Source organism: Xyrauchen texanus, chromosome 43, assembly GCF_025860055.1.
Source record: "Xyrauchen texanus isolate HMW12.3.18 chromosome 43, RBS_HiC_50CHRs, whole genome shotgun sequence".
Classification (NCBI taxonomy): domain Eukaryota; kingdom Metazoa; phylum Chordata; class Actinopteri; order Cypriniformes; family Catostomidae; genus Xyrauchen; species Xyrauchen texanus.
Genome location: NC_068318.1, coordinates 16115884 through 16130629, shown reverse-complemented (window position 1 = coordinate 16130629; position 14746 = coordinate 16115884).

The following is a 14746-nucleotide window of genomic DNA, read 5'->3' as shown; positions in this document are numbered from 1 at the left end:
AGGAAAAAAAATGAACTTAAATGATTTTAGCAAATGGCTGCAATATAACAAAGAGTGAAAAATCAGTCAGCGACAGCCATCTGCGCCCCCGGTTTTTGGACCACCTTGAACTAAAAAGGCTGGAGAGCCAGATACCACCGGGTGATCTGGGCATTAGTATCCTTCATGGGGTGGAGCCATTGGAGTGGGGCGTGATCCGAGCAAAGGGTGAAGGCCTGCCCCAGCATGTAGTATTGGAGCGGGAGGACCACCCACTTGATGGCCAGAAACTCCTTTTCCATGGTGCTGTACTTGGTTTCCCTGAAGGAGAGCTTGTGGCTGACGTACAGCACCGAGCCCTCCTCCGCCTCCACCACCTGCGAGAGTACGGCCCCCAGTCCTCTGTCTGAAGATTCTGTCTGTAATAGGAAAGGGAGAGAGAAATCAGGTGCATGTAAGAGCTACCCCCCACAAAGTGCGGCTTTGACCTGTGTGAACGCTTGTTGGCACTGCTCCGACCACTGGACCGGGTCTGGAGCCCCCTTTTTTGTGAGGTCCCCCTTTTTTGTGAGGTCAGTCAGTGGGTTGGTGATGACCAAATAATTAGGCACAAGCCACCTATAATACCCAGCCAGCCCCAGGAACAGCCTCACCCCCTTTTTGGTCTTGGGTCTCGGGCAGGTCGCAATCGCCGCAGTCTTGTCAATTTGGGGGCGCACCTGGCCGTGGCCCAAGTTGAACCCCAGATACCGTACCTCCACATGCCCAACTGTGCACTTCTTGGGGTTTGCTGTGAGCCCTGCCCAGCACAGTGACCTCAGAACTGCCCTCAGATGTTGAATGTGCCTCTGCCAATCATTACTTTATATGATAATATCATCTAAATAGGCAGCGGCGTAAGCCGAATGCAGCCAGATGATACAATCCATGAGACGTTGAAACGTAGCCGGGGCCCCAAACATACCGAACAAAAGCGTCACAAATTAGTGCAATCTGAACGGCGTGGAGAAGGCTGTTTTTTGTGGGAAATTGGTGTCAATGGGATCTGCCAATAACCATTAGTCAAATCCAATGTCTAATAAAATCAAGCAGTACCTAACCGATCGAGCAGCTCATCAATGCGGGGCATCGGGTACGCATACAATTTAGACACGATGTTGACTTTTCTATAGTCCACACAGAAACGTATAGACACGTCGCTCTTGGGTACAAGAACAACTGAGCTGGACCAATCACTGTGGGGTTTCTCTATTACCCTCATATCGAGCATCGCAAGTAATTCTTCCCGAACTATTTTCTTTTTGTGTTTGGGCTAGTGATAGGGATGGATACATACCACCACTACCTGCACAGTCTCAATTTGGTGCTGGATGAGGTTTGTACGACCCGGTAGAGGGGAAAACACATCTGCAAACTCCTGTGGAACTTGGAAACCTCTGTGATTTGATATGGTGAGAGGTGGTCTCATCAAGTGACCGGAGAGACATGTTTGTTTTTTGTATTTACCTCCGGCCTGAGCTCCGCCCTCTCCGGAACTACCATAGACAACGTCACATGTACCGCCTCCCTCCACGCTTTCAGGAGGTTGAGATATATTTGATGTGTGCCCTCTTTATCGGTTCTCTTCACCTCATAATCGAGTTCCCCCACTCGTCGTGTGACCTCAAAGGGCTCGATGTTGGGAGTAATACGAGTACCTTATCTCCCTGTGCAAATTCCTGTAGTCGAGTTCCCCTGTTATACAGCCGGCTCTGTCGTTCTGTGGTCCCTCCTCCCAAGCTTCGTGGATAATGTCAAGCACCCTGCGTGGGCGCCACCCAAATATCAGCTTGAATGGGGAAAATCCTGTGAAGGCTTGCGGGACCTCTCATACTGCGAATAACAGGGGGTCGAGCCATTTATCCCAATTTCTAGCATCATCGTGCACGGACTTATGAATCATGTTCTTAAGGGTTTTATTAAATCGCTCCACCAGGCCATCTGTCTGCGGATGGTAAACGCTGGTGCGAATCTATTTAATACCCAATAGTTCATAAAGCTTGTATAGTGTACGTGACATGAAGGTTGTGCCCTGATCGATGAGGATTTCTTTCGGAATCCCCACCCGGGATATTATTTTGAAGAGTGCCTCTGCAACACCACGTGCTGAGATGTTGCTCAGAGGCACTGCTTCCAGATATCGCGTTGCATAATCAACTAGGACTTATACAAAGCGACGTCTGCGTGCTGACTGCTCTAATGGCCCTACGAGGTCCATGCCGATTCTCTCGAAGGGGACCTCGATTAGCGAAAGAGGGCGCAATGGCGCTTTTGGGGTGGCCGGTGGGTTCACCAGCTGACATTCATGGCATGCCGCACACCACCTGCGAACATTGCAGCCAATACCCGGCCAATAGAAACGGGCTTTTAAGCGGTTCAGTGTTTTTCTTTCCCCTAGGTGACCTGCCATCAGATTATAGTGAGCCGCCTGGAAAACCATTTTCCGGCGGCTCCACGGTATTAAGAGCTGGGTTGTATCTTCCTTTGTTTGAGTGTCCTGCATCACTCTATACAACCACTCCTTTACAATTGTAAAATAGGGAAAGTGCGGCATTCGGGCAGAGTTGTTGACATCAATTACTCTCACTTGGTCAAAGGCGTGCTTGAGGGTTTCGTCTCGTGACTGCTCCAGAGGGAAATCCTCTTCTGGAAATCTCCTGTGGATGGGAGCTGACAAAGACGGCCCTGGCTCCGCCTCCCCCACCAGAGCGTCAAACATTTCACAGCAGTACCCATCCATTCACATTCCCTTTAATAGACTTTAAATTCAGGCCAATTAGTCCCCAAAATCAGCAGAAGTGTGAGACGGGAAATAACCGTGGACTCTATGCTTTGTTCCCCGAAATGTAATTACTAGGGTCACCATAGGGTATTTGTGAATATACCCATGCACACAATTCACCTTCACCATTTTAGCTGCGCCCAATGCCCTTTGTTGAACCAAGCGTTGGTGGATAGTGGTTTGATTACAACCTGTGTCCACCAATGCTTGGTGAGTACCCCCCTTGAATCTTACCGATATGCGGTACGTTCCGGCTCGGTCGGGGGCAGCCTTCGGGCGTGGCTTCGGGCCAGCCCAGATGCCACGCCCGCACCTGCGTTAGCGGACACTTCCACATGAGGGGGAGAGCGGTGGGGGACTGTAGAGGCAGGGAGGTGTGACCACTACCTCACACAGGGAACTGGCTGCGGTGGTGGAGCTCCTTGCCTCCACAGGGCAGGAATGGACTCTGGAGAGAGAGTTGTTGGGCAGCAAGCGTTGCTTCCCCGGACAAGAGCGGGAGGAACCTGGCCGCCCACTGGTCACGTGGCCAGCTCCAGACCTCAGCAGTCCGCTTCCATTTACTCTCTCTGGATGGGCGCTTGACCACGCCCCCACTGCCACAATTTTTATTATATACTTATACTTATTTCCACAACCTCCATATTAACTAAGACAATAGTTTATTTGCACTTCTAGAAAAAAGGTGATTAAGATCTTTAAAATCTTTGAAGAAATGCTGACTTGTCACAGCAACTAAAATACACACTTTCCCTTGTACTTTCATGTACTCATTTTTAGTGCTTTCTCTAAAAAAAATCCACTCATCACATTTACAGTGGTTTTATATGTTTTAAAGTTATGACAATACATTTTTGTCATGATTAGCAGTCAATAGAAATGCCTTTTTTTTTCAACACAAAAATTTGAAATTGAAAATGAAATGTCTTATGGTGTGGTGTGTTGCGGGCTCTGTTTGGTGGGCTGCTCTGGGCCAGAAAGTCCAGGGCCAATTTTTAGTCCCAGTCCTCCCCGGTTGCTTGTTAGAACAAAATAAAAAATGGTTAATAACAGTACTACTCAATGCTAAGAGGTGGGTGAAATACCAGTCGTAGTGTTGTCAGATCTCACAAGAGAAACAAGCAACCTGGTCTGGGAAAAACAAGCCCAAATAAGCCACGTCGCAACAAAATGAGCAAAAATTAGCAATTACATTTTTTCCTGTGTGGTTAATTTATCAGCATAGAAATTATAACAAGCATACAGTTAATTAACAGTTAAAAGTGAAATGGTTTACATTTGCTTACACTGACACCTAGTGGCCTGGATGCAGCATCATTCAACTGCAGTAGTTTCAGTTACCAATGCCAGTGGAGAAATTCACCATGCACAGTAAACCAGGATTAATTTAATCCATGAGTGAAAGTGTCCAATAACAGGGCAATTACTGAGATGAAGCCAATAGTATTTAGCTGGTCATGTGAGTCTAACATGGCTGCCCCCATGAGGCATTCCTGCTCCAGAATAAAATAGAATAAAATAAGGTTACTGATATGACTGAACTCTTCATCTCACAGGAGTGGTCATGATTTTATAGAAATGTTTTAAAATTACTATTAATTTCTTTTGAAGTGAAAAGTACCGAGTGCACCCTTGAGTATAATTTTAATTACAGATCTGCTTCTCATTCAAAACCTAAACATAAAATCTGTGTTAATGCATCATATCTAACAATAATTCAGTGAAGAAATTTAGTACACTTTTTTGCCTCTAATCAGGGACTATAAACGGTTCAAGGAGCAAAAACATTTGTAATAGAACGTAACCGAATACCAGAACAGTGATTTTTAATTGTTCCGGAGTGAAAACTTTATTTTTAAATGTTATAACCGGCTAATTTCATTTCGACAATTTTTTCATTAAACTAAAGGCCAAAGGCTTTATCGCAGTACATTTTTGGAATTGCACCACTTCCTGTTGCCCAAAAAAATTTAATATGTGCTTTGATCCTGAAGAAAACTGCTACATCACACATTTCTTTGCCTAATAGCCATTGTGGATGTCTCGTTCTTTGAATGAAGTGAATGTTTAATTACTACATAAACATACATTTCTAATCCAGATACAAGGAAAAAATTATTAGAGGTAAAAAGTATATTTCTCATTTGTTTCCAAGTCTTTACTGAATTATTGTTAGATATGATGCATTAATACATATTTCATGCTGCCGGGTATTGAGTCAAAAGCAGGTCTGTGATTATAATTATACTTAAATGATAATTAACTGCTTGTTATGATTTCTATGCTGATAAATCCACCTCACAGCAGGAAAACCGTGTTGCTTGTTCTCTTGCAAGATCTGGCAACACTGCAATTGGTAATTCTCCCACCCCTTGGTGCAGAATATTGTCATTTTAAAAAGAACATTATTAACCATTCGAACTTCTGAACCTTAATGAAAAATACTGTTTTTGCGCAGAATTAAATGAAATGGAAAACATTTAGTTTTTACTTCCTGCCTCTAATAATGTTTCCTTGAATCTGGATTAGCCGTGCATGTATATGTAGTAATTATACATAGTTGTTAAAAAGGTCTTCATTCACAGAATGGGACATCAGACAATTAGGCAAAGAAATGTGTGCAGCAGGTTCCTTCAGGATCAAAGGACATGTTTGATTTTTTTCAGGCAACAGGATATGGTGTAGTTCCTAAAATATACTGTGATCAACCCTTTGGCCTTTAGTGTCATGAAAAAATTGGTGTTCTTGTACTTTAAGTTGTATTAACTACTATTTTGTGTGTGTGTGTGTGTGTGTTTGTGTGTGTTATCCTACAGTGTTATCCAATGTAATAATCAAAGGAAGCAGAAAAGGTTTGATGTAGACCACCCACAATGTAACTATGGTAACAAGTCAACACTGTATTGGCGGGCAGACCAATCAGTGGTGGACTAAAGCTCATTAATAAGTGTGAAAGTTAACATATAACACACAAACCTACACACACCTCAAAGAGTAGATGAAAATGTGGGCAATCTGTAAATTTTACAGTTTAAAATTGTTGTAATTTACATGACAACGCTGGCACTGTAAAAAAAAATCTGTTGAATTTACTGTAAAAAAATATCATAAACTTGATATTAACTTCCTGAAACTGTAAAAACCTGCTTTTTACTTTATAAGGTATTGTTAATCACCATCAAAATTACAGAAGTGTGCATGATGACATGAATTTCATTAGTATTGGTTCTTCCAGGAGCAATGACTAATAAACATGTAGAGACATGCTCAGTGTGCCTCAAACAAACACTTAACACCATCAGGGTAACACATGTGAAATTTAAATAATGCAGTAAACATAAACTAAACTACATTTACTAAAAAGAACCAAGGTCCTGACTCTCTGTGGTCATTAAAAATCCCAGGATACTTCTCGTAAAGGGGTGTAACCCTGGTGTCCTGGCCAAATACCCCCCATTGGCCCCTATCTACCATGGCATTGTATTAATCTCCATCCCTGAATTGGCTACATAACTATACTCTCTCCTCTCCACCAATAGCTGGTGTGTGGTGTGTGGTGTGTGGTGTGTGGTGTGTGGTGTGTGGTGTGTGGTGGGCGCTCTGGCGCACTATGGCTGCCGTCGCATCATCCAGGTGGATGCTGCACACTGGTGGTGGTTGAGGAGATTCCCCCTATACTATGTAAAGCGCTTTGAGTGCCTAGAAAAGCGCTATATAAATGCAAGGAATTATTATTATTATTATATAAAAAATAGGAAGAAACGGGGCCTGTGAATCTCAGTGAGTATTGACGCTGTCTACCACCACTGGAGTCACGAGTTCGAATCCAGGGCGTGCTGAGTGACTCCAGCCAGGTCTCCTAAGCAAACAAATCGGTCCAGTTGCTAGGGAAGATAGAGTCACCTTGCACGAGGTAATTAAATAAATAAATAAGTAAGCCAAAATAAGAAAAACATAGCTATTCCCATAAAATATAATGAAATATGATAGATCACGCAGAGAATTGTGGGAATGCCCATTTATTTTTTTTTACTGTAATTTTAACAATAATTTACATGTAAATTACATGTAAAAAGTACATGTACTCTCTTGTTAAACAATGTAAATTTGTACCATTAATTATACAGGTAAAAACATCCTTATTTTTTTACAAAATGTATTGTAAAAACTACCGTATTGTCTTTTTAAAAAAAATACTGTATATTTTACAGTTAATCGATTAACGTTTTATTTATGTAGCATGCTTACTGTCTTTTACCATTAAAATTTCAGAAATTTCTTACAGTGTAGTCATACAGTATTTCAATAAGACACATAGGTTGATTAACATAGATAACAAAGTGTTTCAGCCACAAATAGGTGGTTATAGGATAAATTGATACATTTTATTTGTTTCTGTTTATTTGTTGCTTATGTCTGTTTTGTATTCCTATAAAACATGAATTTAAAAACATTTAGTGCAGCATTTGTGGGTGCTGGCTGGTTAATCAGAGCTCTCCCTCTGTTAGGATGCTGTTGTCATGGTACTGCATGAAGAAGAGAAGTACAAGCACTCCAGGAAATGAGAGAGAGCCTCTTCTAAGGATATGCAAGCTCTTGACCTTCAGAACAAATGAGAAAGAGATTGTACGCACGCACGCACACACACACAAACATAAAATGCAACTCAATGTAAATTACAGCAATATAGTAATTAATCATGAATAATTTGAATGCCTTGTGCATATGTTAGATTTCTACAACATTCACATTATGGGATACATATAGTATTTTAATTAATAGAACAAGGTTAAATTTAATATTGTAAAACCATGTCTTTGTTTTTAAACCATTTCATTTTTAAACCATTTAGTAGAAATACAGTAGTCCTATAACACCGGCCTGTTCCTCACTTAAAGAGAGGATAACTGTCATGGCTTTTTGAATGCTTTACAAGACTTTTTATGGACTACTTTATGGTACATTTGTTTTGTACATATTAATTTACCTGTCCTTTTTGGAGCTTTCATTATATCAAAAAGAGCAAGATTAATATTGCCCCTTCTAAAACATCATATGTATTTTATTCAGATATGGAATGACATGAGGGTGAGTAAAAGATGACAAAACTTTATTTATTGGGTGAACAATTCCTTTAAAATAGATTTAAAAAAATTCCCTAAATTGAATCCAATCAACTGCCAATTATTATGTCTGTCACTAGGGGGTGCCATGAGTCTGTCACTCAATATATCTCTCATTCACATCTATTTAATTGCACTGAAACTCAAATTCCTGTTATACAAATTAAAGTATTGTGAGTTGAACACTCATAATACCGGTCTGGTTGATGAGTTGACTGGGTTTATTTATTGAAAAATGTTCAAAAGTAGTAAGAGCAGCCTCGCACTGGAATTACAGTAGGCTATCTTTTGTAACTTCATACTAATGTACATTTAAAACAATATTGTCTGGAATTGGTTTTGAATAATTGGAAGGCATACTGAGAGGGCAGCAGGACACTCTATAGCCCAGCCCCAGATTACCAGTTAATTCAGGCAACAGGAAAAACATGATCATTATCGTTCATTTAGACCTAGTGTATGCCATCCATAAATTAGAACTAAGGTCAGTTACAGGTTTAGAATGAGACTAGGCAGCAACACATCAGATATAGCACTGGACATGTCATCATCCACATCCTTGAACTGGTGTTAACATTTCATAAGGGCTTATTACAGATTTATTGTTATGCACTATGCATTTTATAATGACTTTATTATAGATTATTTGAGAACAGCTATGCATTTTGTAATTACTTTAGATTATTTGAGAACCACTATGTATTTTATAATGTTTTATTTTTTATTTTTTGTTTTAGATTGAATGTAGACAGATGTTTTATAGTTTCATGGTTTATTATTTGAGTTCATAATTAATTTTTAATTAAACGTATTTCCATAATTTGTTACCAACAGCATAATTTATCACCCTAATTAAAATCTCAGTAAATGCACTTAGCCGCCATAAAATAAACAAGTGGGGGGCTGTCACAATGAATGGGTGAAAATATCTGAGTTTGAGTCGCATGATAGAACATGAAAAAACAGAACAAACTCTTTTTCTAAACATTTGACAGGCACACCATATGTTTGTTAATTATGATGCTGTTATGAAAGCATGTCAGTTTTGCTTTTTTCTGCTGCTGGTCATATGGCTTACATCAGCGTTTGGACACAGCTGGCTAAGGTCAAACTCTCTCTCTCTCTCTCTCTCTCTCTCTCTCTCTCTCTCTCTCTCTCTCTCTCTCTCTCTCTCACTCACTCTCACTTTCCACAGCATTCTGTGCCGAACGAGACATCTTCTTGACATGTGAGGGTCGTGTTATGAGGGCAATATGTGGCAAGATGTGGCAAGACTGTGTCATCTGTTTCCAAAAGTGCTTCGGTACAGATATTGGACAGAAATGGTTTAATGGAATGATGCTGTTTCAAAACAAAATCAGCTCTATTTTTAGGCATCTGTGACACATTGTAAAGTGGTAACATGCTATTGTTTTCTTAAAGAACAATGATCTTTAAAATTTAGAGTGAACCTTAAAAATTGTATTTTTTAGTTTAATCACTTTATAAAAATATAAAATCATATTTTTGACTTGAGTAAATACAGTTTACTCAATTTAGATGTTACCACACGAAGCACGTTGTTTAGTTGACAATTTAAAAAAAAGATTTTTTTTTTTGCTGTTGACTACCAGTAAAAATAATTTTATTCATTCCTCAGTTTGTAAATACACTTATAATGAAAGTCTATAGGGCAAGGAAGGCATTCTGGAGAGTTGCAAAACAGAAATCTACAAGTCATATTTTTGTTACTTATATTAGTTTTTCTGTTAAATAATTTGTTATTTGATCTCTAAAGTTCTCCTTATTTTCCACACTGGTAGGACTAATGTTTTAGGTAGATGAACTTCTGGTTTCACATTACCGATATAATTCCTGTGGGTGAATATTTCTCTAGGTAAACAATTCAGATTTTTTTCTTCTTCATGTAAACAGTCCTAAAACAGTGTATTTTGTTGCAATCTCTTGCCCAATATTGTAAGTGCATTTTCTGTAAAGTGAGACAAAATTATTTTCTGTTGTAAATCGACAGTGTATCACACAGGCTTTGACAGAGCCTAAAGGGATATTTCACCCAAAAATTACAATTCTGTCATCATTTACTCACCCATCATGTTAACAATGTTAGCCTCAGTCACCATAAATTTTTTTAAAATAATTTTCCCACACAATGAAAGTTAATTTTGACTGAGGCTAACATTTTGCCTAATTTCTCTTTTTGTGTTTTATGGAAGAAAGAAAGTCATATGGGTTTGGAACAAATGATGTTGAGTAAATGATGACAGAATTTTCATTTTTGGGTGAACTAACCTTTTAACTTGTATTGAACTCAGAAAAAATATAGTGGCATAGCTACCAAAATAATGACAGTCCCACCACTAACAATGTACCACTTGATTTTAAAGATTGATGGTGATATGGCGGATCCATTTAAGAGGTAAATGAAAAATAGTAGATGTTAAACTGTAGTGTATCTCTCAGGTCATCTTGACCGCAACCTGCCACTCTCAGTCGATAACCTTGGGACTTGTGTTTTTTAAAGACCACGCTTGAGGGAAGGAGAGAACAATATGTCAACCATCACTCCTCATTAGAGCCGAAATAACCACAGCATGCTGCAGTTCCTCAGCCACTTGTTCTATTACTCCAATACCGTATATGCCTTTTAGTGTTTCCGACTGGCATCTGGCTCAGCAGTTTGAGCGGTAGACGTCCCTGCGGTTGTAAGCCGAGTTTTTTTCTCAGACTGTTTGAGGTGCTCATTTGTCTGCATTCCACACAGATAGGAGCCATTTGGATCTGACTGACTGATTTAATCCCTCTTAAATACAGGCCTGAAGATTTCAGAGAAGACCTGTTACACGTGGAGAATGTGTGATAGATCCTTGTGTAAGTGTGTGTGGCCACTGCCTTTGAAATCCTGTCTTGAAGGAATCTGACAAATCCTTAGTATTGAAAGCTCAGCAAATTTAAACCCTCTCGCTGAAAAGCGGATGATGAGAGGGACGTAGGGGTACAGGAGTTGTGTCTGAGACATTGGCCGTCTTCGAGAGTCTCATAGACGGACCTGCTGAGAGGTAGCAAACAAACACCAAGATAAGCAGAAACCAGGAGGTTGAAACTGGACAAACAGAGAGATGAATAGACGGGGAGAGAGCTACATACACAGAGACAGCACTGCTATTGATTTTACCTCAGGACTGAATTCACATGAAGCTCTGTGGGAAAGTATTGTGAGTCAGACACTTCGGATAAGGTTCCGTTGAGACAGAAGCTTTCTCTCCCCAACAGCTGCAGAATCCCATCACTGTCTCGAAGCAGTCGGTCATGACAGATTAGCTTGTATGCTTGTTTCGAAGAAGGGCAAATTGTGAGATCATATTGGGACTAATTTCAGACTTCCTTAATACAAGTTTTCCAACGACTTTGTATAAATACAGCAGGGGCCAAAAGTCCACATTGAAAATCATAGACTGAAAATCTTATTTAAAGGTGCACTTTAGTTTTTTTTGTTTATTGTCGTATTGGACTCCCATTGACAAATAGTGGCCTGGATTCAGCATCATTCAAATGCAATAGTTTTAAGTTACATAGAAGTTCAGAATTCACAGTCAGCCATGATTAATTTAACTGACGAGTGAATGTGTTGAATAACAGGGTGGTTACTGCGGTAAAGCGAGTATTCAGCTGGTCATGTGATCCTAACATGGCTGCCCCCATGAAGGGACCCTCTCCATGTAGAATAAAATATTATTGAACACTGAACTCTTCATCTCACATGAGTGGTCTTAATTTACTATTCATTTCTTTTCAAGTAAAAGGTTTTTATTGAGGAAAATAAATTACAAAATTAAAACAAAATCATTAATAAGAAATATTTAAGTATCTGCACTATTTTTAGCTCACAATTCAAATTAGAATCAGAATAAGCTTAACTGCCAAGTGTTCTCATGTACACAAGGAATTTTTTTGGTGATAGGAGAAGTGCACACAGAACATTACAGTGAGACACAAAATATAAATCAAAGTAAGAGTATACTGTAAACAGACAAATAATAGGGCATATAACAGAATGGCATATGCACATGTGAATGTGGTAATGTATGTGCAAGGTAGGGATATGCAGTTATTGAATTAAATAAGTGAATGTACATATGTTCATGAGATATGTATTTACATTATTGCATTATGGGGGAGTCCTGAGGCATTTTAATTGTTCATGTGGAAAATGGCATTAGGGTAAAAAAACTGTTTTTGTTCCTGTATGTCCAGGTGCTCAGTATTCTGTACTCAGTATTCTGTTGACCAGAGGTCAACAGTTCAAAAAGGAAGTGGACAGGGGGTGTGGGGTCCAGTGATTGGAGATGTACAGGTCTTGGAGGGTGGGCAGTGGGGCACCAACAGGGTTGGGAGGGTTACTTTTGAAATGTATTCCACTACAGGTTACAGAATACATCCTTTAAAATGTAATTTGTAACATATTCAGTTAGATTACTTAAGGTCAGTAACATATTCTAAATACTTTGGATTACTTCTTCAGCACTGGTAGATTTTTTCACTTGTTTTGACTATAAAACCTCTGCCAGTACAGTAAGACAAAATACACATGTTAAAAATACATTCTCTGAAAAACCTAAAATATCTTATGCAGTGTTGTTTCTAAAATAAGATCAATCAAATTGATGCAAATTTTACAGATAAAACAATGCAAAAATGATCAGGAATATAAATTTTGCCCTAAGAAATTATGATCCAATGTGAATTGTCCTGATAAATAAATATGATTGTGTCTGGTAACATGTGCATGTAAAATGGCTAGAAATATAGATTTTAGCTTAGCGTAAAGCTGACAATTTACACATGGTTTATTTCTATTTCTTCTGCTCAAAACTTACTTCAGACTTACTTCTCTGTCTGCTTGTATGAATGTAACACATCATAAGAAAGTGTTTCACCGCTGTTCAAATGCACTTTAGATCACATCATTTATATGTATAAATGTTTTCCATCTGAAAGGACTAAATATTAAATAAAACAAATGACAATAAAATGCAATGTAATCTCTTCAGTAATCAAAATACTTTTTGACTGTAACTGTATTCTAATTACCAATGGTTTAAATTGTAACTGCAGTGGAATACAGATACTTATATTTTGTATTTTAAATGTAATCCTTAAATGGAGTGAGTGGTGGTGGCGTAGTGGGCTAAAGCAGTAAACTGTTAATCAGAAGGTTGCTGGTTCGATCCCCACAGCCACCACCATTGTGTCCTTGAGCAAGGCACTTAACTCCAGGTTGCTCCAGGGGGATTGTTCCTGTAATAAGTGCACTGTAAGTCGCTTTGGATAAAAGCGTCTGCCATATGCATAAATGTAAATGTAAATGTAATCCCGTTACATGTATTCCGTTACTCCCAGGCACCAATAATCCTCTCTGAAGTCCTGACTATCCGTTATAGTTTCCTTCTGTCTGATTTGGTGGCTGACCCAAACCAGACAGTTATAGATGTACACAGGACAGACTCAATGATGGCTGAGTAAACCTGTGTCAGTAGCTCCTTTGGCCGGTTGAACTTCCTCAGCTGGTGAAGGAAGTACAACCACTGCTGAGCCTTCTTCACAATGGAGTCTATGTGTGTGTCCCACTTCAGGTCCTGAGAGATGGTAGTGAAAAGGAACATGAATGACTCCTCTGGGGGGCAGTCTGGTAATGTCACAACAGCCTTGAGCTTAACATGCTCAAAACAGTGGATGAAGCAAATTTATGACAATGAATTTGTTAATTCCTTTGTGCAAAAGGTCAGACTTCCATTCCTCCATTGAAGCACACAAGATGCTTGTTAAAACATTGTCAAATCATGCTGGGATGACATGGATCATCAGGTTTAGCAAAAACTTGTGGAGTTAATGCCAGCTCGAGGGCATGCTGTCATTAAAGCAAAAGGAGGGACATATCAAATACTCAGAGATTGTTCTTTTTTTTTTAATTCAAATTTTCCCTCAACTGACTATGTTGGTAATGTAGTTTGTAATGATATTGTATTAAATGAAAAAATGCTAAATAGAAGCCCCAGTATATATGATATAAGGATGTGATGATACAGTAGACTTTAGATCCTAAATTTACACACACACATCTACTTAAAACTTACAATGTTGATTTTTAACGCACACAAAAGGCTTCAGGCTTGTCATAGGAGATCCTCTTGAGCTGTCATCTCTGAGAGAGATTTGCTGCTTGTCTGGTTCCAATAGATATGGCAGCCAAACCACCTGTTGACCCCCACACTACTTGAAAGGCAAGAACGACTGCGTTAATCTGTCCTAGTGTAGAGTGGCAACAAGTCCAGTATTTGGACACTTAAGCCACACCTAATAGTATATGTCAGTGCATTACAAAACAAAAGATCAAACCCAGTGGCATTTTTTTAAAACAAACAAACAAATATGACTCAAGCACACTTTTCAAGCAAAACATGAAAAAAAAAAAATACTTTGGTGATAATTCTAAAACAATAGATAATAAGAAGTGGTTATCAACTGGTGGGTCATGACTCATAACCCAAAATGGGTAACATGTTTATTCTACTAGACTGCAGACAGCAGGTAAACAACAATGCTAAATGCAAATAATAAAACGCAACAAACTGTATAATCATGCATGGTTAGGATAGCAAAATAAATAGGCTTTTAAGGTGGAGGAGAAAACATTTCCCATTTTTTATTGTTTACCTTATAGGCAATCAAACTCCATAGAATTTTGTGCACAATAGTATTGTGAGTTTTGTGTGTCATCAGTATTATTAATCAATATTAACAGAAATCAAATCAATCTAGAAACCAA